The sequence below is a fragment of the Natrix helvetica genome, assembly GCF_964273705.1.
Source record: "Natrix helvetica genome assembly, chromosome: 4".
Classification (NCBI taxonomy): domain Eukaryota; kingdom Metazoa; phylum Chordata; class Lepidosauria; order Squamata; family Natricidae; genus Natrix; species Natrix helvetica.
In genome coordinates, this window is record NC_138550.1 from 75,841,063 (window position 1) to 75,853,434 (window position 12,372).

A 12,372-nucleotide genomic window follows, 5' to 3' on the forward strand; every position below is an offset into this window, starting at 1 on the left:
TATTCTGCCACATCGCCCCCTGACTCCATAAGCAAAATTCGAAACTTTAGCGTAGGGGGACTTGGTATACGCCCACAACTACGCCGAGGGAACTCTGTGGATCACTGCCATGGTGATAGGCATCACCGGGCCTCGCTCTTATCTCTTAGAGCTTGAGGATGGTAGAAACTGGAGGAGGCATATTGACCAACTCTGTGGCCGCCTCTCCAACTCTACACTTAGAACACCAGATGAAACTCCTGAACAAACCAGCCAAAGCCCTACGCAAAAGGAGCAAACACTCACTCCTTCTACAGCCAGCTCAAGCCCGAGAGTACCAGGGGACTTATCTGAATTTGTTGCAGGCCCATAGCGAGCTCCAAATGAACAAATCCCAGAAGCTCCAGCCGCAGCCTGGGAAAAGTTCCAGGAGGTTCCACTGAGCGGAGCTGGAGAGCAGACAGCCCAAAGAACCAGTTCCAAATAAACTGCACAGGTCTGGTAGGACTTAACAAAAACCCGCCTACCTGCGTGATTACGTGACCAATAGAAACATCCTAACTAAGAGGGGAGGGGTGTTAGATATTCACTCTAACTACCATGGTTTCCACCAAGGTCCTCTGTTCCGGCGGGAACAGAGATTGAATCCTGTTAGTTGAGAGGTCTGACAGCTCCCTATAAAAGGACTGCTGTCAGACCAAGCAGTTGCTGGATTGTACGTACTGCTCTAATGTTAATAAAGAGCTGTTGTTACTATAAGCCTGTCTCTGCCTTCTCAATACTCAATCTAACGGAAACATTTTTGGAGAAGCCATATTGATGTTTTCCTCAGCAAGGCTTGTTCTTATATTTACTTAACAAACTTGTCTTTTATGATGCTTTCCTTGTATTTATCTAGAAAAAAATGTTGACCTAAGTAGCGTATACATTCCTTCTTAAAACCACCTTTCTAGTCCTCTGATTCAATAAGCGAGGGTGTTTTTACCCACTTTCAGATGATCATCAGTTCTCTATTTGAGTTCTTTTAGGACTTACACTCTACAGGAAAATGATATTGCCTGATATCCTGTTGTATCTCATTCAAGTTGCTAGATGTAAATGCACTTTCTAAATTTTATAAATGTTTCAAATTTCACAGCCTTTCCTGTGCAATCATCTCTGCCTGGGTCTGTTTCTTCTTCCACCATCAATTCTGTAACTTCATGAAAGGCCTGGGGAAAGACATCATGAGGTAATTTCTCATTGGACTTCTTTTCAAATTGGTCAGAGAATCTGCAGACAGATAGCAGGAAATGTAATAGATAGGGATTTACAAAATTAGTTGATCTGGAAATAGAATATGCCAGGGACCATTAACGAAAATGTAAAAGAAACTCTCAAGCGCTATGAGAATAAGTAGAAAAACTGGATTATCTGTTACAGAAAAAGAAAAGAGTAACTTTAATTACTGTATTGTAGCTCAGTATGATAGATAACTTTTAGTTGAATATTATTTGGACTTAATGCCTTGCTTTAGATAAGTAAGCTTGAAACTTCATCTTTTCACCCTTATTTGACTACGTGCATTCCTCTAAGTCAGTTCAGGCACAGTTTTATATCACATATTTAGCACTAAAGATAAATACAAATAATTTATCAGCTTACATGAAAATTTGTTTACTTTCCACAGTGGACAAGTGGCCTCTCAAAGTCCCATAATCTCTCTATCCAGCTTTTTCCTTTTAATCATTTATTTCTCTTTCAAAATTATTTTATCCTCATTTTTTTAGAAGTTTTACCATCAGAAATCAAACACACCTGCTTTTGATTTCCTTAGTAATTTTACACTTGTATACAAATGACATTTGATACCATCATGCACATCGTTACTATGTGTTTCAACCTGATTCTCCTTCAGCACAAGTTCTTGAATGCCAGGTTAAATTAGTTTCAACATTTCAAGTGTGTCTTTCTGGTCAGTTCTATGACCACTTTTTCTCTTGTGCTATTATTTAGAATGCCTAAGCGTTTTATCTTTTTCCTATGAATCATGCCATACACAGTCAATTGGTGATCACTGAAATCATCCTGACTATATATTATTAAAACTGTTGTAACTGTTCGAATGTATGTAATGTTCAATTGGGTGAAATAGTGCATTTTAGGTCAACAATTTTTGAACCAAGGTACCTCCGATGGGCAAACATACGGAAGGTGTCCAAAATTTGGAATCCATGTTACCACCTTGTCACATGGCTGCAAGTATCAACCAAGTTCATATAATTTTCATAGACATATGAGCTGGTAGCAAGGCCTGAGAGATGAGTAGCTATTGGCTACTTAGAAAAGAAGGTTAAAATTTGAAATCTCTTAATAGTGGTGGGTGATGAGGGGAGATTGGGGGAGTAAATTGAATGGCTGCTGGTGAGGTAGGTTGCTGGAGGGTGTTCGCAGTTGATAAGTGAGCCCTCTTCCTCCCTGGAGAGAAGTGATCCTTGGGGACACACTGGAATGTGAAGCAGAGATTCAGTTTTCTTCACAGTCAATGGCTCACTTGATTCCCTCTTCTCCTAGCAAAATGACGGGCACAGTTCTGTAGGCCAGCTGAGAAAGAGACTTTACTGGGGCTCTGCTGAGGATCATGAGGGAAGGGGAAACTATGGCTTATGTTATTTTTAAAAAATTAACATTTATTGTTTTATCTTAGAAAATAAAATACAAAACAGTAAAACAAACAAAACAAAAACAAAAACAAAAACATACATTCAACCCTAACAACAATAACAAAAGAAAACAATAGTGTACAAAAAAGGAAGAAAAGGTGATCAATTATTTTTTTGTTTTCATATATAACATAGGCTGGTCAAATACGTTATATATGGAAAGAAAAATGCTCCCTGCCAGCTTCCCCCAAGTCAACAGGGGGCAGCAGGAAATCTTCTGAAGTGATGACAGCACTATATACTTCAAGAATTTGGCAAAATTGTTGCGAGTTGACAAACTTTTTTCAAATGCTTCCTGCCAACTTGCCATAAGGAAAGTTGGAAGTCGGTCCCACACATAATGAATTATTGTCCACCCAGGTTTGTTCTGTTTCTTTGTTTAGGTAAAGCAATGCCTGAAATGATCACCAGGTGGGTCACAGGTCTAGTATTTTGCATTTTCTCCACAAAGAGGAAAATGCAATGGCTTGATTTTTCTCAGTTTTCATGCTTCTATTTTTAGAACCATCATCTGAAAAAGGTTAGACCAGACAGTGTGACCAGCTCAGACATCAACTCACTTAGTGAGCTTTAAAGTTCAATGGAGATTTGAATTATCCCCCTCTCCCATTTGCAATCCAATACGGTAATTACTACTCCATAGTATAACATCATTTATTGAAAGGGGGCCAGTATCATCATTTCAGCAAACATGGCAATTCAGGAAAAGAACCTCTGTTTTAGGATATCTTACATGATGTGCAACGATTTTTGTTTCTTAGAAGAACGCCTGCAGAGATGAGTTCTTAGATATAAAAGGAATTCTTGAACCTATTATGAGCAGGGCCTGGAAGGTGACCTTTATGTACTGATCTGCAAAGTGACATCTGTTACTAGCTTTCATTTCTCCTGTTTGCACATTTATTGTTTTCCTTGGAATAGTCGTGGCCCAAGAAGACTTTCACTTTTAAATTTGTGATACCAAATCCTATGTTTGTAAACTATTTTGTTTAACTCATGAGGCCTTGCTGTGGCTTATTCATATGGCTTATCCATAGTTCCTCTTCATTTTGAAAGAATGCTATTGTTGTATTATGACTTTCATCTTACAAGATTGCTTGGTATATCATATATCTTGATAGTCAAATTAATTATATCATTAATTATGAAAGGGACACAATTAAATAAACATGGAGCACAGTAATGACAATTAAAACTTGTTTAGTTTTATAGACCTACTTTTTGGAAGATAGGGCTTCTAACATGCTGGGTAGAAGCTTAGACTTCTAAGGTCACTGTCATCTTTCCAAAGAAGGGGTGTCAAACTGGATTTCTTTGAGGGCCGGATCAGCATTGTAATTCTCCTCCACGGGCCGGCTGGGAGGGACGAGACATGGGACAGACCCACAAACACACCCTGTTTTGGCCGGCAGAGTGGTGCAGGAAGCTGTCCATGCTGAAATCGGGGCATGTGGGAACTCTGCACAGCCCCCTCATGCACTGTTTTTGGTAGCAGAGGCACTGCAGGTCGGTCTTTTGCTATTTCCAGGCTATTCCCACGAGTCAGATTTAAGCATCCTGTGGGCCAGATCCAGCCTGCGGGCCTTGACAACCCCGTTCTAAAACATATATCATACTGCTTATTATAAGGCACATAACTCCCAACTTTAGTTAGTGTCTAACATATCACAATTGTTAGGAATGGACTGATAGCAGGATTATCATCTTTCTGTTAAATGGTTAGTAAAATGTTTGTAAACAAATTTCCCCCCTTTGTCAAGCGTTAGAGCAGAATCTGCAGTTTCTCTTGAGACATTGTCTAATTTTTCAGATTTACCAGATATAAATAATACTAGGTATGGAGAAATCTGTTGATTTTAGTTTTCCTTCATTTCTCTTTTTTCTTGTCTTTCATCAGGAGACTATTATGTTTAGAAATAAAAATTATTATGGAAATGTTTATACATTTGTATGCATATTTTTCATAGATAAATAGATGATAGATGGATGGATGGATGGATGGATGGATGGATAGATAGATAGATAGATAGATAGATAGATAGATAGATAGATAGATAGATAGATGATAGACAGATATTCGTATATGCCCTTTCCCAATGTATATCTTTGAAGGCTACCTGCAAATGCTGCTGTTGCTACCAAAGTAGCAAAGAAGATCAGAGTGCTGTGCAGTCTATAATAAGAGAGCAGCAGTATTATGTTCCACTTCCACAGAATTTTGCTGCATCCAGGAGACTAATGCAGTAATCTTATTCCTTTTCTTTAGTCTCCTTACATGGAAGAGATTGATAGTGTAAAAATGGCATGTCCTTTTTTAAACCATTCCCTTCTATCATCTAAGAAACTAGCATCTTGCATTATAAGGAGGAGGAATGAATGTGGAAAAGCAAAACTTCCATTAAGCGTAGATGTGAGAAAACTGACACGCTGGAAATAGCATTTAAGGATGGTCATTAGGACAGATAGTATAAGACTAATTCCTTCATTTTTCTAAATTCAGATTTTCTTGTAGGTAAAGAATATTGGAAAAGTTGAAGGAAAGGAAAGACAAGAGGAAAAGAAGAGGAGAGTAAGAAGCATAAGCACTTATTCCATTGTGCTTGCTTAAGTGCAGACCAGCCAAGCATGTAATCAGGGACATAATAGAGAAAAAAATAGGTTAGGTGATGTAATTTATTGAATCAATATCTGCCAACAGAAGAATCAGCCCCCTTTTAAAATCTCTCCTGAGAAGTTTCTATGCTAAAAGGAAACTTGAACAAAAGATACAAGGTAAGAAGCCTTTATGTTTACTGGAAAAAAATGCATGAACATGGAACAATGCTTTTATATTTCTCGAGGTTCTAGATGTAATTTTGAGCATCTAAGAAGGCAAAGTGAGAGCCATGTTGGTCTAATGATTAAGGCATTGAACTAGGAACAGGAAAATGTGAGTTCTAGTCCTGCCTATGCATGGAAGCCAACTGGATGACTTTAACCAATCATTTACTCTCAGAACTAGAAAGAAAGCAATGGCAAACCTCATCCAAAAATGTTCTGTAGAAATGTTGCATGGACTCAGGTTTGATTTGAAGGCGTGCATGCACATGCGCATGCGCACGTGCACACACACAGGGACAGAGATAGATTTCATTGGTATTTTAGAGGGCTTTATCAAGAGTTTGAAGAGCCATGAAATTTGCCAAGTGTGGGATCCAATTTGATGATTCCATTATGAGCATGGCCTTATTTGGATAATAGTTTGGGCAATGATAATGTAGCATCCTGACATTTCCAGAGCCTCTGTATTCTATATAGTCCTAGTTAATAAGCCAATTTAAATCAAAATTTCTAATTTTAAATTTAAGAGCTGGTTTCAAGATGCTATGATTGAGATGCAAATGCATAAGGGAAAGCAGGAAATGGATGGATAATTATGTATGCCCTCCCCCATTCCTAGTTTAATAAATTAAGGATTCAGAATAGTTTTATGCAAATTGACTGACCAGTTATGCGTTGGTATCAATAACAGAAATAGTAATTAATTCACAGATTGGCCTGTCAGAGTCCAATTGCTGCAGACAAGGGCTACCAGAAAAATCAACAGAATGGCTCATTTCTCTTTAAAACTAACTGGCAGTTAACTGATTAGTGGTTAGGTTCTCTCAGACTTTGAATAAGTTCTAATATCCCAAATATGCAATAGCAGAATAAGTAATTCAAACTGTTCATTTCAGCCTGCAGTCTACTGGGAACAGATTAAATCCATTTATCTCAGACTCTCACATAACTTCCTACTAATAGTCTCACTTAGTATATGTAAATAAAAATCCAACTCCCAAACTTGCCTGGTAATTTAATTCAACATTAATTTTTCAGTATTAGGTAAGGCTATCCTAAATATGCAATTTTGGGTTTTTTTTTTATTAGTATAAACCTCCAGAACAAAATAGCTTTTTATAAAAAGGAAGAGCAAGCATGTGCTTAATTCACAATCCAGTGATTAAACTTGCACTCAGTAATTATAATGGCTTCATTCTGATTAATCAACCAGGGCTGCAATTATATACACATTTATTTGCAAGTAGAGTTCATTAAGCTAAGGAGGACCTGATTTTGAAGCAATAAATATTAAATACACACTACACTTAGACTGGTACATTTCTACCTTTATACTTTTAGAATAGATTTTCTGATGTTTCTGATACATTAAACACTCTTTTCCTTTCGTGTGGTAAGCAGTCTCTGATTTTTAGTGAATGGCCTATTTTGGAAATGTAGGGGAAGGGTTTAAGCATAACAATCAGTGGGATACATGGCTCACTACTACTTATAGATGGCATCTCCTTTATTATTAACGTGACTACCCAAGCCCTAGAACCTTCTGATGGAAACCTTGCATAAGAAAGAGCAGAATTTAAAAAGAAAAATTTAAAAACAGAGCTGGCTCTGGAAACATGAAGAAAGAAGTAAATAAATACAGGCAATGTTTTATAAATGTTTTTCCATGAGTTTATGCAAAGGTTGCATTAGTGCAGTCTTTTCCAAGCTATATCTTCCAGGGAATTACTAAATTACTTCATTATTTATTTATTTATTTATTTATTTATTTATTTATTTATTTATTTATTTATTTATTATTTTTTATTTATTTGCTTGCTTGCTTGTTTATTTATTTATTGCTATATTTAAATAAGCATGTTTTTATTTTTATTTTTTTCATTTGGCTTTTTAAAATCCTCTATTCTATATTCACTGAGTTAGTATTTTCCATTCTTTTCACTTATACTTTTGTTTTCAACATAATAAATACATCTTTTTTTTATTGAAGATGATTTACAAACATTATCAAACAATTAAATTAACATAAATTTAAAATGCATAGAGAAAAAAGGTATGAAAATACTAAAATAATCTACTAAAAAGTGAGTAATGAGTACAAATGCCAATTTACGATATATGATAAAATATTATCATATTATAGTCTTGTTATTGAAATAAACTATAATACAATAAACCAGATTTGGTAAAATTAGGTTTGTGCCTGTGATGTATCATTATTTTAATTTTATCTGCATTTCACCCCCCCCTTTTGAGAACCTCTCCAACATTTGAAAAAAATAATTTTGAAAACAATAATTGACACATAGATGTGTCAATCTGACTGGAGTGAAATGCCAGCAATGAATAATTTTCCACTGCATGTCTTGATTGAAGCTGAAGTGAATCTATCTGCTAGGAATTTTTCTTGCATAAACTTATTTGGAAAACTACATTAATGCATGGAGGCAACTGCTCCCAAAGAGGACAAGTTTTAGTTTTACTTTCTTGACATAAAAACAGGAAAAGAATTCTACCTCCATGTGTTTAAACTGAGTTTTTATTAAGCAAACAAGCATCAAAAAAAGACAAATCATTTAAATATCAATGTTTAATATTTCCAACCTGAATGATATCTCTGTAATACAGAGCTGAGAGATTTTAATAAGACTATTTAATTATAGCATTCTTCAAAAGTCTTCGCTTTTTTTTTGCCATAACAATTTCTTATAAATGCCATTGATCTAAGGAAAGTTGTACTTCAATTGTATAATTGAGATACCTGTAGCACCTAATAAGAGGAGTTGAGTTAATTTCTTAACAAAAATGGATAGTATACAGCCTGCATGTTTCATTGTCAAAATTGTTGGATGATCTTGCTAATTTCTTCACAAACTTTTAACTAAAAGGAATGATGAATTGGTCATTATCACCAGAGATGGAAGTAAGTACCAAATTGCTTACAGCATCGCCAAACAAGGTAGTGTAATTACAAGTTATATACTGTAATTTTAATTCTTAAGGAAATGTTGGAATATAGTTTTAAAACATTCCCTGTCACAAAGAATTCCAATGAAATCTATCAAGTTCATCCTTCCAAAATAGTTTTCAAGAATACCTCTCATGCTTAGTATATCATTTTCATATAAAATTAAGGGGTTTTCTTGACTTCAGATGAAATATATGTAAACTATTCATCATTCTGAATATAGATATTTTGCAGGTGATTACACAGAAACTCTTTAAACTAGTGAAAAAATTCTTGATGAGAATTAGAAGCTTCATGGAGGTGGTTTTGGAAAAAGTTACTAATAGCTCAGCACAGTGGTGGGTTTCAAAAATTTTTAGAACCTCTTCTGTAGGTGTGGCTTGCTTTGTGGGAGTGGCTTGCTGGCCATGTGACCGGGTGGGAGTGGCTTGCCAGCCATGTGACTGGGTGGTCGTGGCCAACTTGTAAAATGTGGTGAAACTCACTTAACAACGCTCTTGCTTAGCAACCAAAATATTGGCTCAGAAACTCTGGCATTTGAAGCACGTAAGTCTTAAAGCTGTCAAGTTACAAGACCCTTGCACCCCTAACCCTTTAGAAAAAAAACAAAACCCAGGGGTGTTCAAATTTGACAGCTTTAAGACTTGTGGACTTCAACTCCCAGAATTCCTCTTCTTGCTCTTCATCTTGATGATGTGCAGACGGGTGAGGGGAGGGAACTGGAACCGGTTCTAAACGGCACTGTAGATTTGTGGAACCTCTTCTATAGAAGAGGCTAGAACTGGCAGGAACCCACCCCTGGCTCAGCAGAGGCAGAGTTGAAAGACCTGTAAAATGTCTTTCCTCCAGAAACTATTTTATTTTCACATCCTTGTCACTTCTGAATTATCCATGCCACTTAGCTGTCAGCTACATTTTCACTAAGACCTTTTCTCCATGTTAGTCCTTTCATAAATAAAATGCAATTTTGTTCTTGATGCAGTCTACCAATTGCAATAAAAGTCTCACTATAATGGCTAAGAAAGGCAGGATCTGCATATGTAAAAAAAGGAAGAAAAGGTTGGAGGTGACGAAATATGTTTGTCTTTCAGGAAAAAAGGGAGAGGAACATTAAAGCATAACAAGAGCCTTAAAACCTTTTCCCAATTGTGCTACTTTTCCATTTACACTTGGCTAACTTTAAAAACATCATTAAAATACGGCACACAATTGCAACTAAAGTGGACCAAAAAAATACTGTATCTATATGTCTAAAATGGAAGAAAGCAAATACAGTAGGACCCCAGAACTTGGGCAGAATTACATTTTTGTTGTTAAAAAAAACTATTGGAAGACTAATGGTATTTGAATAGTTATGCTTAAACAATAGGAAGAACAAACACAATATTGGGCTAGAAGTGTCAAAATTGTAACTATATCCATGTAACTTTGTAATTACATATGCAATAATCAGTAGAGTTCTGGGTTCTAACATACTCACAGTCTTGGTTTTATTTTAATCTTTAAAAGAAAAGGAAACCTAGCTGTTCCAAAATAAGCATATTTCCGCTTTTTGTTGGAAGTTGTTAATGGAGGCAGAAAAATGAACAATTCAGCTTAAGGCTATCCTGCATATGGAATGAACAGGATCTGACCCACAACATTGCTAACGTTAATTATTTCCCAGAGTATCTTCCAAAGCAAGCCATACTGTTCATATCAATGCAACATACATTATTAAAAATGTACTTCAGGAACTAAAATCTACAATAATTTTCATTAACACTCTGCCTTATAGAAAAATATTAAGTCCAATATTTCATAACATATGCTAATTTCAATCAAGATGGAGCCACACATTTAAAATGAAGTTATTCCTTTATAGAAATACTTTTTTTTAAAAAAAAACCTCATATTGTACCATCTAAAGCAAGCTAAAAATAATTTTGTAGTATCAGATAAGTTTCATATTATGAAATTAAAAAGTGATACTTTAGAAATGGACATCTAAAGCTGAACAATTAATGTTAATTTTCATAGAAATTAAAGGTAGAATTTCAAAACTACTGTTTATCAAACCTTATTTGAAATGGATTTTGGCAAATTTACTATAGGTATAAAAGAAACTTGGTTTTAGGTCTAAAAGGTGTACAGAAATAATTAGATGAGAACACTGATATTTTATGGTACCATAGGGGAGTCTTATCAGCATCTAGACTAAAAATAAGCTTTTTACATTGTGGCATGAAACTGCAGGAGGTATGTCATATATATTGTCTAAATATTCAACGAATATAACTAGGCTATTGTTATAACTTTGATATTATTCTTTCATCATTTGTAGGTATGTGACTGGTTTCAATTCATGAAAGAAAGTTTTTAATGAGATGCCATCCATCATCATACAGAAGATTGAGTTTCCTCAAAAGTTGGACTGCAGCTGGAATTGTGTCCAGGAACATCTGCACAATATACAGCCGCTAGACCTTCCCAAGTCCAGATAGCCAATTCCACAGAAGGTCGTGGAGAATAACTGGGCTAGGTTCCTGTGGGATTTCCAGATCCAAGGAGACATTCCGCTGTCAACCAGACATTGTAGTAATAGACAAGAGGGCAAAACAGAGTGCTGGTGATAAAAGGAGCAGTACCAAGTGACAGCAATCCCAGGAAGAAGGAAGAAGAAAAACTAGAGAAAGATCAGGCATCAAAGAGGAACTGGAGAGGATGTGAAAAATAAAAACCAAAGCTGCTGTCAATAGTGGTAGGAGTACTCAAGACTGTGACTCCTAAGTTGGGAGAGTGACTCCAACAGATCCCAGGAACAACATCTGAGCTCTTTCTCCGGAATAGTGCAGTGCTAAGAACAGCTAAGATGCTGTGCAGAACCACAAACTCCCAGGCCTCAGGTAGAAGACCCAAGGTTGAGAAAGATACAACTCACCCATAGGGTTGAGAAGGGATACAGATATGACCATGTGGCAGCCGTGGCGAGGGGGGTGTTCCACCAGGTTCGCCTGGTGCGCCAATTGCGCCCCCTACTGGACCGGGATGCCCTACGCACGGTCACTCATGCGCTGGTGACGTCCTGCCTGGATTACTGCAATGCTCTCTACATGGGGCTGCCCTTGGGACGCGCCCGGAGACTGCAGTTAGTTCAGAACGCAGCCGCGCGGGCTGTGATGGGGAGTATGAGGTACTCCCACGTAACACCTCTCCTGCGCGAGCTGCATTGGCTACCTGTGGTTTTTCGGGTGCGTTTCAAGGTGCTGATTACCATCTTTAAAGCGCTCCATGGCACGGGACCTAGTTACTTGCGGGATCGCATCCTCCCACATACATCCCTGCGGCCAATTCGCTCACACAGGGAGGGACTTCTCCTGGTGCCGTCCACTAGGCAATGCCAACGGGCGACACCAAGGAGTAGGGCCTTCTCTGTGATGGGCCCAACCCTCTGGAATGACCTCCCCCCCGACATTAGAACCACTTCTGACCTCCGCTCCTTCTGGCAAAAATTGAAGACTCACCTGTTCCGATTAGCAGGCCTGGCATAATTACAACTGTCCCTCCTGGCAAATGTATTATTATCTGGTTATCTTAGGGGTTTTTAAATTTGTTGTATCTGTTTTAGGGATTTAAAATTTATATTTATATTAGCTTTGTACAGTTCTTTTAATTGCATTTTAACCTCCTCCAAACTGTACATATTTAATTTTTTATTGTATTTTGTGATATTCTCTATGGACTGTACACCGCCCCGAGTCCCTTCTGGGAGAGGGGGCGGTCTAGAAGCACCAAATATAAATAAATAAATAAATAAATAAATAAATAAATAAATAAATAAATAAATAAATAAATAAATAAATAAATAAATTAGTTTTATTTTAAAAAATCTCCTTATCTGTTGGTATCTCTTCTGTGCCATAT